This window comes from Triticum dicoccoides, chromosome 6A (assembly GCF_002162155.2).
Source record: "Triticum dicoccoides isolate Atlit2015 ecotype Zavitan chromosome 6A, WEW_v2.0, whole genome shotgun sequence".
Taxonomy (NCBI): domain Eukaryota; kingdom Viridiplantae; phylum Streptophyta; class Magnoliopsida; order Poales; family Poaceae; genus Triticum; species Triticum dicoccoides.
The window spans coordinates 530,577,884-530,590,188 of record NC_041390.1 but is presented as its reverse complement, the minus strand read 5'-3'; the positions used below and the strand labels follow the sequence as shown (position 1 = coordinate 530,590,188).

The 12,305-nt window shown below is 53.7% G+C and overlaps 1 pseudogene; it reads right to left on the bottom strand.

Moving 5' to 3' along the window:
- Nucleotides 1-4,042: 4,042 nt before the first annotated feature.
- On the bottom strand, nt 4,043-6,539 carry LOC119315950 (annotated as a pseudogene).
- Between the last annotated feature and the right edge of the window lie 5,766 nt (nt 6,540-12,305).

Genomic DNA, 12,305 nt, shown 5'->3' with positions numbered 1-12,305 from the left:
GAGAGCATGGTTTACAGATAGTCGGGATGGATCCAGGCTTCATAAGCCACCTTCCTTGAAACTTGGATAAATCGGCCCGTGATGTATGTTGTTAGTCTGGCCCCACGTACTCCTGATAAGTCTTTGAGCAAGACCAGACTTTATCTAGGGTTCAAATGTCGATTGCGCACACTGTGAGTCAGGCTCATTGAATGCACGAACAATCCAGTGGCTCAGGCTAGTTTCATTGAAGTTTTCTGTCATCATACACATACACCATCATATATTGCATCATCTATTGCATCATCATTACATCATCATAGCATACATCATATATGCATAGATATACTGGTTTATATTGCAGGAACCGGTTTTCAAACCAGGTTATATTATTCAAATCTTTAATAGCCAAACATGGCTGTATTTTTATTATGGTTATCAATAACCAATTATAATTTAGGTTTTCAAAGTCGCTTCAGTGCAATGGATATTATTTTATCAATGGATATAATTTATTCTACAATGGAAGGAATAGTCCCGAGTCCTTGGAAAAGTTTGAACGTATCTACTAAAGGAGATTTGCTTTGAGTTCATGGGCATGTATCAAGCAGGAAATGACAAGGACTTAAAGATGATCAGGTGCTGGCTTACAAGAATTTTTAATCCGGTGCACAACTTGTCAAAGTTGTTCTAGTTTTTATTTTGCAGGATCAGTTCAACATGGATAAATCCAAATTAAACTGGGGGATAATGTCGCGGATATACCCCGCAGTATGACCCGGCTAGGTATATGACCCGGTCGGACTTGGCATTTCATTGGTAACCCGCTGGAGGATTGGCGACTCACGAGTCTGGCGGCTCAGTGGTCTGACGACTCACGAGTCTGGCAGCTCACTGGTCTGACGACTCACGAGCCTGGAGACTTAGTGATGGCCCCGACGGCGGGTCAGATAAAGGACTAGGCCCAAGGCCCAGAAGGCCAGCTCATTTTATGGTGGGACGGCTTAAGAGGAAAGGCATAAGGAATATTCCCTTGCAAAGGAAACAAAACTAGGACTCCACTTGTAATAGAGTAATCCTAATCCTACTAGGACTAGTCATGTAACCCGCCCCTTCAACATATATAAGGAGGGGCAGGGCACCCCAAGAGGGACAAAAAATAATCTCAAAGGCTAGACACAACTAGAGGAGAGCTGGCTCATACGGCGACTCCCTCATGAGCATAATGAGACCTAGCCACAAACAGCATGTAGAGCTATTACCGGATGATGTTTCCCGGGGCCCGAAGCTGTCTAAATTCTTGTCTTGTGCGTTGATCCGCCTCGCGCCTCTCATCCCGATCAACCCCTCTCAAGCTACCACATAGATGCGTTCGCCTCACGACTAAGTCCTCACACCAGGACATCTGCCGTGACAAATCCACGACAGCTCCCAGGCGAATACCTCCTTGTTCATGTGCAGGAATTTCACCAATGCCTCTTCTTGGTCTGCAGCGAGGTCAGCACCTATGGTGAAGGTGGCTCCTGAGGTTCCGTCCTCGTTGACCGGTATCTGCTTCGTCTTAGCCCGATCTTGAGAGAACAACTGCTTCTTCTTCGCCGGTGCAGCCCCTGGGCCCCAAACGCCGCTTCATCCGTGGGACGTGATGCCGCTGCGGCCTTGAAAGCGAGCCTAAGGGCCGTCAGGACCTCCTTGGTGTCTCCGGCCACGGTGACGATGCCGCTGCTCCCGGGCATCTTCATGAGGTTGTAGGCAGGATGGGTTGCTGCCATGAACTTGGCCAGAGCTGGGTACCCGAGGATGGCGTTGTATGGGAGACCGATGCGGGCGATGTCGAAGTCGATGAGCTCGGTGCAGTAGTTGTCGCGGGTGCCGAAGGTGACAGGTAGGAGGATTTGCCCCAGGGGGCAGGTGGAGCCATCAACGACTCCGGATAAGGGCTTGGTGGTCCGTAGCTGGCCGAATGGCACGTGGAGCAGGCCGAATGCTTCCACGGAGAGCACGTTGAGGCCAGCTCCACCGTCTATGAGGGTCTTGGTCGTCGCCACGTTGCAGATGGTGGGGCTGCAAAGCATCAGGAGTGCGCCTGCGCCTGCTGTGGTAGCGGGGTGGTCCTTTGAGTCAAAGGTGATCTCGGCGTTGGGCGATGCCCACCCTAGAGGAGCTGCCTGCTGCACGCGGGTGGCACCCACTTGGCGGACGAACTGCTTGACATGGCGATCCGAGGGCGGCGCCTGTGAACCACCAAGGAGGGCTGCGACGGCGACGAGCGTCGGTGCCGCGAAGCGCGCGATGAAGAGACCGTGCAGCTCCTCCCAGGAGGCCACAGAGGACACCGACAGGTTGAGTAGCCAGGTGCGCGGCACACCGGCGAGGGCCATGGGGAACCAGTTGGCCATGACCTGGTCGTTGCCTCCGGACACCCGAATGGCCTCCTCATACGCCTAAAGGAAGGCCGCTGGATCCGCCGCGCCAACGTAGCGATGAGGCATCTCTGGCTTGAACTTGTGCGGCCACCGCACCTGTCGCAAGGCGGGGGTGAAGGCCCGGAGCCCCACAGCGCCTCCGTGAGGGCCCGCCGGCCCGGTCGGTGAAACAACGCTTGCCATGAGAGCTGAACGGGGGAGCGAGACGGGCGAGGCGGGCGGAGAGACGAAGTTTCGGCACAGCCCTACCCGGCATGCTAAATGTTGGATTTCGGATTCCGCAGACCCTTGAGAGGTTCAAACTCTGGGGTGCGCACGAAGAACACTCTCTTCTCAGCACGCTCGCTACTGATCCCGCGGCCTAGCTCCACGGACCCAAAGAACAAGAGACACGGGGGTTTATACTAGTTCGGGCCACCTCGCGGTGTAATTCCCTACTCCAGTATGTGGTGAGTTGCCTCGAGGGGCTAAGGACGAACTAGTACAGTGGATGAACAGCCTCAGGAGGTGAGGTGTTCTTGGGCTCGATGAGCTGGTGAGGTGGTCGGGGTGGACTGGATCCGATCCCTCTTATGGTGGTGGCTAAGTCCTATTTATAGTGGCCGTAGTCCTCTTCCCAAATGTTTAGGCGGGAAGGGATCCCACAACGGCCAAGTTTGAAGGGGGACAACTAGTACAAGCTATCCTGACGAAAGTAGTCTTCGCCTGCCAAATGCTCTGGTGGTGAAGCCGTCGTGGGCTCCGCGATGACCTCCGTCCTGCCGTCCTGGCGGTCTTGATCTTGTTGCATCGATATGGAAACCTTTGTCTGATGTCTCAGGACTCCGCGCCTGTACTTGCCTCCTTAGCACCAAAGAGAAAACTGGTACACTGCACCCGCTGGTGCCCTCCTGGCCTTGATCGTCATGGCTCACGTCATGTGAACCTCACGAGGTGCACCTTGTATAGATATCTCCGCTCCTCGGGAGCCAGCCTAGCGAGGCTGCCCCAGGGAGGTCTTAATGTCATCCGCCTCGCAAGGCATGACCCCTCGCGAGGGTCTTGAACTATTGCTGCTGAAGCTGGGCCGTATCAGTCCGCTGGTGAAGCTACGCCACGAGCCGCAGTCACCCCCAGGACGCCGACAAATTGGATTGCCTGGCTTGCGGGCTGTGGTCACGCAAACGAAGCACAATGACGTGAGGGGAACTAGGTGGGTTGGGTGATGTGGGGATCCTGTGTTATTATTCTCCCACTAGTATATTTCGGTCAATTTTGTCTCGTGGTGGATTCGTGGACGGTCGAGGTGGATTCCCACGGCCACTTGTTGTTCCGCGCCTGAGCTTCTTATTTCCCAGTTTTTCGTTTGTTTTTTAAGATTCAGTCACTTTCATTTATTCGAAAGAGTTCGGGATATCTGCCCAAATTACATTTAGGATACAATATGAGGGAACACTAAACCAAACCTGACATAGTTCCATGCTAATCCTTTTTTCTCTATTACTACTACTAGGTATGTGCATGTGCGTTGTCACGGGAGTCAAGATTTTTTAGCAAATAAGAGGAGCACACAGGGATAAAGGCTGATGGGAACCAAATTATCAGAACTGGTTGATCGTGGTGAGGGTAAGGAATGAATTCAACATGGAATATTCCTTTCACTCACCTCCTATGTTTACAGAAGAAGCTTTTAGTTCCAACTTTGTGTGCCACTGCCAACAGATGTAAGAACTACTTTAATTGACGTGAAATCAAATATTTTGAAGCTGTCGCATCGGTGAAGAACTGCAAAAACTTGACAAGGAGCGCGATGATCTCCTGCGGGCTGGAGCACCTGCATGGCAGTGATGGCACCATCCAGCACCGCGCCATCTTCATCTCACTTTGGGCTTCCCGAAGATGATCGGTGAGTGCCCGTTCGTGCTGTGTTCATCGACGGCAGGCGAGACGTACCCATCATTGCCATTCTTTTTCTTGGTCTCCAGTACGGAACCCTTTCGCCCTGCCTACATGTCGCAGAGTCCCTCAACACGGGCGACGTACTGAACATGGCCAGCACGGCAGCGGGCGATATGCCGGGCCACGGATGGACGCCCCCCAGTGCACCTGATGAATGTGTTTTGGCGTTTGCACCGGCGGGTTTTCGCCCTAGGGGCGATCGAATACCCAGCCGCGCCCCCAAGTTTTGGCTCCCAAACATCCAAAAAAAATCAAACTTGTCTTTTCCGCTATCAAAAAATGCCACAAGTTTGACGATGACCATGCCACAAGTCGGCGATCATCATGCCATAGTTCGGCGATCAAACATACCCGGAAGTTTGTCGATCAAAAGGAAGAAAGCAAAGACAAGAAACACATCAAATGGTGGGCTCCTCTCGCGTGGAACTGGCCAGGGTCGGCGCGGGCGTAGGCGTGCTTGGCGTCGGTGTGGCTTCTATGCTCGGGCTGGTAGTCCACATTGGCACCGCTTCATTGCTCGGGTTGGGCGTCGATGTTGGTGTCGGCGTGGGCATAGGAGCGATGCTCGACAAAGCCAGGAAAATAGTTCAAGATGAGGCCGCGCTCCGCCAGGTACAACGCCTTGACCTGCTCGTCCATCGTCGACATGTCTGCCAACATCAAGAACGCAAGGTCGGTGTTCCTCTTCTTTGCAGCGATGTTGGTCCCGAGAAGGTCGAGCTTCACGTCCTGCTTCGTCATCAACGCTGACCACCGTGTGTCGGATTTCTCCTCCCTCTTTGCGGCACTATTCTTGGCATCAGTGATGCACTGCTCGATTGATGAATGTAGCCGTTCGGCAGCGGGTGCCGCGTCCCTCACCGCCTTGGCTCTTTTGTTGCCATCAGGGCGCCCATCCGCCGCCCCGGGGCAGGCGCGTCTGGCTTGTACGTCTCCTTGGCCTTGGCGAGGGTGAGCTAGACCTTCCTCCACTTCTCGCACGACTTAATCTCGGAGAACACGTGAAGGAACTTGAACTCTTGGTCGCTGTTGTCCTAGCGATACATGTTAAACATCCGAACCAGTTGCACAGCTGAAGAGCAAGTGTCAGCGAAGTACACGATGAAAGAACTGAACCGGCGGCTGGACATACCTGCCCCTCGATGTTGGCGCCGCTTTCCGGGCGAGCCGCGACCTCCTCTATGATCCCATGCCATTTATTGCAGGCCGCCTGGATGATCGCCTAATGGTTCGCCATGGCCTTGTTGCCGCACTCCATGTGGATGGTGGCGAAGTAGGGGTCGATCAACTTGCGCTCACCGAATGCCGTCTTGATCCTTTTCCAGTACGTGTCGGCGTTCTGATTGGAGCTGGTGATTGGGTTGATGCTGACGGTCTTCCATTTTATGGCCAGGCACTCATCTTCCTTGGACGTCCACTTGACGCGAAGTCGCCTGCTTCTTCTTTTTCCCTTTGGCCGGTGGCACCAGCTCCTCCTCCTCCTCCACCTCCTCCTTAGCGTCGTCGAGCTCGTCGTCCATGTCGAGGGCGGAGTCCATCGTTTCGTCTTGTGCATGGAACCTGGGGCAGGAAGCGGCGGCGACCGAGCCGCTCGTGATGATCTCATCCATGTCGGCATCGGTGGCATCAGTGTTGCTGAACTATGGTGCCGAGCCGTGTGCAAAGGGTAGGGCACCCCGGCATAGAGGCGGCGCAGGTGAGGTTGACTATGCCAGTGGCGAATAGCTGTACTGGGTGTTGAGGCCGGCATTGAACATGGGGGAGGGAGTGCGCTGGTCGGGGTTCAGGCCGGAGGGGGAGGCACGCGGCGAGGCGCCATGCGGGAAAGCGATGCTGGGGTTGAAACTGCCATGCGCTTCGCTGTCGGAGTAGCCAGGCGAGGGGCAGCAAGAAGTTGGTCGGCGACGCGACGCTCGGCTGGCTCCCGCACGCGGCTTGTGCGATGTGGCCAGCCGGAAGGTTCCTCATCCCCCCCGCGCGAGACGCCTCTCCCTGCTTTGCCGCCGCCACCGCGTCCCTCTTGGTAATGAGCCTGTTCTACCGGTCGGTGGTGACCGCCTCCCGGCGTTGAACATCCACCCTCCACTTGGCGTTCGACAAGCCCACTGGCCTTGCCATCGGCGCCCTCGCCTTCCTCCGCTTCAGTTGGGTGAAATCGGCGGCGGCGCGAGGAGCCACATATTTCTTTGGCGGCATGGCGCCCGGGTCTGATGAGGAGAATGGCGGGAACGACGGGGGAGAAGGGGGAAGAAATAGGGGAAATGGAGTGAAAAGGCAGGTAAAAACGGCGGGAATATGCCTGGTGTCGCTGACAGCGTGGCCCCATGCACCTTTTCACTTCAGCCGGTGCCCCCAGGCGCCCCCGGTGTGCTAGGTTCAGCTCGGGTTCGCTAGTTGTTATTTCGGCTCAAACTGGCGATAAACAATGACCTAGGGCGTGACTGGGTTGATTTTTCGCCGCCGGCTTTAAAAAGGTGCCCTGGGGGCCTGTTGGGGGGAGGGGGCGAGTGGATATGCTCTAAGCGCCACCGTGGCGGCGGCAAGCACTCAACATTTCCTTTTTCGCCTGCTCCAATGATGTTGCCCATGCTTTTTTCGCGAATACGATCGTGAGCGTATCATTGCATTGATAGGGTAGAAAAGAATACAATATATAGTTGTCTGCTCACCTATTGGCATTTAGGGTAGAGCAGTTTGAGAAGGGGATGGGGGATGCTCAGCCTGGGTACATACTGATCATGTTACAGGAATTATGAGTGCCAACCCTTTGGCGCCAGCGTGAGCCCAGAGATGCGCCTCCTCTTTGATGCAGAGAGAGTTAGTCATTAAGGGTTGCACGTTATCAAAGACAATGACGTTGCAATGCTTCCAAACTGACCAAGCGACAAGGGAGATGAGGGAGTTGACACCCTTCCATAGCCCGGACGGGGCATATTCAGCGACATCGAGCCACCAACCAAAGAAGCTCACCGTGCTGCCTAAGTTTCCCGTGCTTTCGTAGATCTTCATGTATGGAAAGTGGAATAATAGGAAAGGCAAAGGAGCAGCATGGGGAATCCTTGGCTTGGTGGTGGTTTAGAAAGAAGATGGCCTCAGCGAGCCACATTTTAGCATTCCTAAGTGTGGGATTGATTTTTGGGTAATAAATCGGTGGTAGCCTCCCTATAATCATGGGATTGATTTTTTGGTACTCCCTCCATTTTAAAATATAAGGTGTATTTTTTTTCAAAAGTTAAACATGTGCATTTTTATCAAGTGTTTAGAGAAAAAAAGTATCGATATCTACATTACCAAATATCATTAGATCCAACACGAAAAGTATTTTTCTTTTTTATTACTTTTGCATTGTATGTTGATATTGTATTCTATAATCTCGATCAAACTTACATAAATTTGACTTGCACAGAAACCAATGCATCTTATATTCTGGAATGGAGGGAGTAATAAATTGGCAGTTTGAAAGATTGGCACTCAGCGCCCGTGTCGCTCTCTCCAGGGCGACATCTCCAAGACCTAGCTACCGTCACCCCTCATCCCCTTCCCCACCTAAAAGAACATGGTGCCTCATGTTTGGTTTTGGTATTTGATGACAATTCCTATGGACTAATGGTTGTTTTTGAATTATACTTGCAAGGTTATTCATAGGCAATGCTTGAAGACCATATGTTGGTTTCGAGGTTGAAAGAAGAAGTTTATTTGTTGACCAACATGTTATTCATGGAGTTATCCAAAGATTGGTCATGTGAGTGTTGAGCCTATTGCAAGCATGTATTGAAGAAGAAAATTGTGTGAACATTCATATTGCCTTCAAGACACCATCTTGATGAACAGAGTAGGAAAGATACAAGAAGGTTAATCAAGACAAACTGCTAAGAGTGGATTAAAGTTGATCAACACCAAAGCATAGAATATGTACCAAATGGGATCACGTGATCTCACGGTATGGTAAGTGCTACTTGTGAGCTGCGTTGGGATTTTCTTGAAGTGGAGAGGATGATACAGTACAGTAGAGATAAGTATTTCCCTCAGTTATGAAACCATGGTTATCAATCCTGTAGGAGAACCAAACAACAAATCATGAACAACACCTGCACACAAACAACAAATACTTGCAACCCAACACGAACAAGGGGTCGCCAGTCCCTTGACAGTTACGAGCAAGATTAAATTGTATAATTTATGATTCATAGACTGGACAAAAATACAAAATAAAATAAATAAAATTACAGCAAAGTATTTTTAGTTTTCATAGATGATAAAAGATAAGACCAGAGGGCCATAGTTTTCACTAGAGGCTTATCTCTTGAAAATACCACACAGTGGGTAAACAAATTACTGTCGGGCAATTGTTAGAAAAACAAATAATTATGATGATATCCAAGGCAAATGATCATGTATATAGGCATCACGTCTGAGACAAGTATATTGAGAAGATTCTGCATCTACTACTATTACTCCACACATCGACCGCCATTCAACATGCATCTAGTGTACTAAATTCATGGAAAACGGAGTAATGCCTTAAGCAAGATGAGATGATGTAGACAAGATAAACTCACGTAAGTAATAAATCCCATCTTTTTACCCTTAATAGCAACGATACATGTGTGTCATGTCCCTTTTTGTCACTGAGATTGAGCACCACAAGATCGGACCCATTACAGAGCACTTCTTGCCATGGAAAGATAAAACAATCTAGTTGGTCAAACCAAACCAATAGATCGGAGAAGAAATACGAGGCTATAAAAATCATGCAAGAAAGAGTTCAGAGAAAACTCAAATAACGCCTTAATATTCGACCCGGCTACTCCGCAACCGTCCCGAATCTCGGGGGCTACACCAAGTGGATGCGCAGCCGCGCTCCCACCGTAAGCTTGTGAGCCGTATCTTGGGCCTAGTGTAGCTCTTCCTCCCTAGCGGCCAGTTGGGTCTTGGCCCCGCGGTACTGCTCCAAGAGCGGGTTATACGCGTCCGCCCGCAGGTCATATGGATGCTGCAGGAAGACGAAAAGTTAAGAAGGGAAAAGACGTTGGTAAAGACCCGACCCGACTGTTGCGTAGCCGGCCCAGGCCATGGGGCTACACCCTGTGGGTGCGCTGTGGCGCCCCTACTTGAGAATAGTCGAATCAAATGAATAAGCCATAAAGACAGAAAGACTCACCCCAACCGCCTGCTCCAGGTGTCACGCCTGCTCCTGCTCTTCCCAGACGAAGGCATGCAGACGGTTGTCTCGCCCGCGAAGTTGCTGGCGCAAGGCGTCCGTCACCGCGTCCTCTCAGGTGCGCGCCCTGAATACGACCTCACCCGTGCCCGCGCTGGCCCAGGTCTGCTGCGTCGGCGTCCGGGTCATGGAGCCGGCTGAGGACCCACACACCGCCATCATCTGCGCCCATTGTCGAGGGCCCGCGGCTGGGCAATCACCATTGCACCAGAACTCCCAGCCGCGGCGTCCGCCACCGCTGCCACCTGCGCCGTGCCGGCCAGCACAGCGTCGAGCCCGCGTTTCCCCTCGCCGGGGTCCCCCCTTTAGCTGGGTCTGCCCAGGGTGACATGTCCTTGATGATGTGCTTGTCGACCTCCGACGCGCCGTCGGCCGGCTCCTCTTGCCCGGCCCGCTTGCGCTCCCCCTCCGTTCGGAGCTCAGAAACCGCGATGTCCGGCGTTGGGTTCTTCTCCCCGGTCGGCAAGGCCAACCCAGTGGCAATCCACCCCTACACCTGGGTGGCTCTCTCCCACACCTGGGCTGAGGCCTCCTTGGCCCCTATCGTAGCCTTCGCCGCCTCCGCCACCATCGCCTCCTGGTCTCGCCACGTGGCGCGCTCGGCGGCCTCGGGTTCCAGGCCAGTCTGACGGGCCACGAGGTCCTCCTCCGCGGTCCGGCCCGGCTCGCGATCGATGGCGCTGCTCCAGGTCCTCTGACAGACGGTCTCCGCCCCGGACGTGGCTGCCGTTGCCACCAGCACCAGGTCGAGTGCGGATCCGCATGGTGCAAGAAGAGCATGAGAAAAGTGCAGAGGAGCGGCAAGTGATGAAGGAAATCATGTTTACTAACCTGATGGTTGTCGGAATCACCCACAGCGGCCTAGTTGATGAAGCAAGCAAGCGCTTCTTCTTCCATGGTGTGCTTGTTGCGTGCCGGGTGCGCGAAAGCTAGACGCTTCCCACCCGGCCGCGGCTTGACCAGCTCCTGCCCGTGCGGCGGGAACTCGTGGCCGGCCCGCGAGACGGCCCGGACCAGGCTATCTTCCGCAACCATCTTGGTGGGTCGATGCTGGCGTCCACTCCCGGCAGAGGTGCTGCACCATGGCCACTGGTCAGATCGTCGTCGTTGTTGTCCGACCACTCTCGCAGCAGATCAGGAGCCAGAGACTTACCCGCTTGGCGCGAGCCGCCTTCTTCGATGTCGGCTAGGCGCCTTCGGCCGCTCCCTCGTCCTCGGCATCGATTCCCTTCCCTGTCTGAGTCGGGCACATCAACAGGAGCTGGGGAGTCGGCCTGTCATGGCCGTCCTAGATCGTGAATAGTTGCAGCCCTCCTGTCGCGTCAGGGCACAGGAACAATGTTGAGGTGGCAAAGAAGAGGGACTAGGGACTCACCACCGGCGCCGAGTTTTGCCGGTCGTATGGTGCTTTCCTGAAGTGCCATGTCGCTCCGTCCATGCCGGCCTTTGAGATGTTGTTGACCCGCTTGGTGATCTGGTCCGGCTTCAGCTCCCGAGTTGACATCCGACTGGGGTCACGCCGGCCTCTCATCGATCTTGTGTACCCGACGCTGCAGCGGAAACACCTGGCATGCGATGAAGGCCATGATGAGGTCCTTTCCCGTGAGGCCCTCGCTCTCTATCATCTCCATGACCCGTCGGCAGATGTTCAACATCTCCTGCAGTGGGTTCCGGGGCAGGTAGACACAGTTCGTCTTGGTGTGCGGAGCCTCTTTGACGAACGGCGGCAGGTTGATGAGATCCACCGCCGGGTTGATGTTGCGCACGTAAAAGAAAGACTTCTGCCACTTCCTGGCTGAGTCCTCGAGCGATCACGGCCGCCCCACAGTCAGACATGGCGCCGGCCGTCGCCCCTTGCTTCTTGAGGAAGAACATTTTTGCCTAGAGATCGGTGTTCGGCATCACGCTGAGGTATCCCTCGCAGAGCATGGCAAAGCCGGCGACCTGCAACACGACATTGGCACCCAGATGGTGCGGCTGCAACCCGAAGAACTCAAGAAAGGCGTGGAAGAATATGCTCGCGGGGAGGCCAAACCCGCGGGCAAAGTGGGTGTAGAACACCATGAACTTGCCCTCCAGTGGCGTCGGGATCCTCTCGCTGTCGGGCGCACACATTGCCACTGCTTTCGCCGGCGGCGGCCGCTTGGTGTTGCGGAGGTACTTGATGTTGGGGTCGCCCATCTCGGAGCCCTCCCAGGAGCCCTTGGGCCACGCCATCGCCAGGGCTCTTCGAGGGCGTGGGCGAGAAGAAGAAGATGGAGAGGAGCCATGCGCATGCGTGTGTCACGACAGATGGTGTTGTGGGCTGTGGCCCAAGCGACAGGGCTTCACTCGAGCTCTGTAGAGGAGGAGGAAGAGGAAGACGAGAAGAGAGCGGGGGCATGTGCGGGGTGATACGTTCATTTTGCATCATATTTTCCTACTGTTATTTATATTGTTTTTATGTATAATAATGCTTTTTGGAGTAATTCTAATGCCTTTTCTCTTATAATATGCAAGGCTCACACAAAGAGGGAGAATACTGACAGCTGGAAATCTGGACCTAAAAAAGCTACGTCAGGCTACCTATTTTGCACAACTCCAAATGAGCTGAAACTTTATGGAGAATTTTTGTGGAATGTATAAGAATTATTGGAGCAAATAACTACCAGAGGGGGCCCACCAGGTGGGCACAACCCACCTGGGCGTGCCAGGGAGCCCAGGCGCACCCTGGTGGGTTTTGCCCTCCTCGACCCACCTCC